This window comes from Octopus bimaculoides, chromosome 19, assembly GCF_001194135.2.
Source record: "Octopus bimaculoides isolate UCB-OBI-ISO-001 chromosome 19, ASM119413v2, whole genome shotgun sequence".
Lineage (NCBI taxonomy): Eukaryota > Metazoa > Mollusca > Cephalopoda > Octopoda > Octopodidae > Octopus > Octopus bimaculoides.
Window position 1 is genome coordinate 35,813,797 of NC_068999.1, and position 848 is coordinate 35,814,644.

An 848-nucleotide genomic window follows, 5' to 3' on the forward strand; every position below is an offset into this window, starting at 1 on the left:
ATATATATATATATATATATATATAACGAAAACAGATATAGAATGGCAAGATAAATGCATATATTAAATGCAGAGACGAACGGAAAAGATATATTAAATGCACAGGTGAATGGGCAAACACTCGCAGAAGGTTACAAATTTCTCATCAGTTTTCAACCAGAGGCTAATGACGCTATTTCGTACCTTTAACGATAAGATTACTTCCCAGTTGGAGGCATCGACAAGAGTTGTGGAGAATATTGGACCGAGAACAAACAAACAATTGCTTGGATAACAAAGCGATACAGAAGTAGACATACAAAAATAAATAAATGTATGACGATTGACGAAGGGCAAAGGCGAAATAAATAAATAAAAAGCCTTAAGGCCATATGAAGACGAAGCATGAGTAATGCTTACAGGGAAATCCTAAAGGATTGGGAGCAGAAAGAAAACAAACAACGAGACAGGCTGAAGTCAGCGACCGGTGTAAAAAAGAGAGAGAGAGAGAAAGAAAAAAGGGCCGACAACGGATCACGTGTCAGCAGCAAGCAGAAAGAAACACATACGACAGAGAGAAAGAGAGGGAGATAAGAAGGAAGGAAGAGACGGAGTGAGAATAAAAGGAGAAAGAAGGAAGGCTAGAAATAGAAGTCGCACAGATATATAAATAACTTACATTTTATAAAAACCAGGGTGCGTTGCGTTCCATTAATAAATGCGTGAAAAATGCATAGCAAATCGCCAATGCACAAACGAAAACAGACGCAGAATGGCAAGTTTACTCGGTATTACCTGTATCTTTGGGTTCGGTTAAATCCAATACTTTCCTTAAACTTATATATATATGTATATATATATATATATAT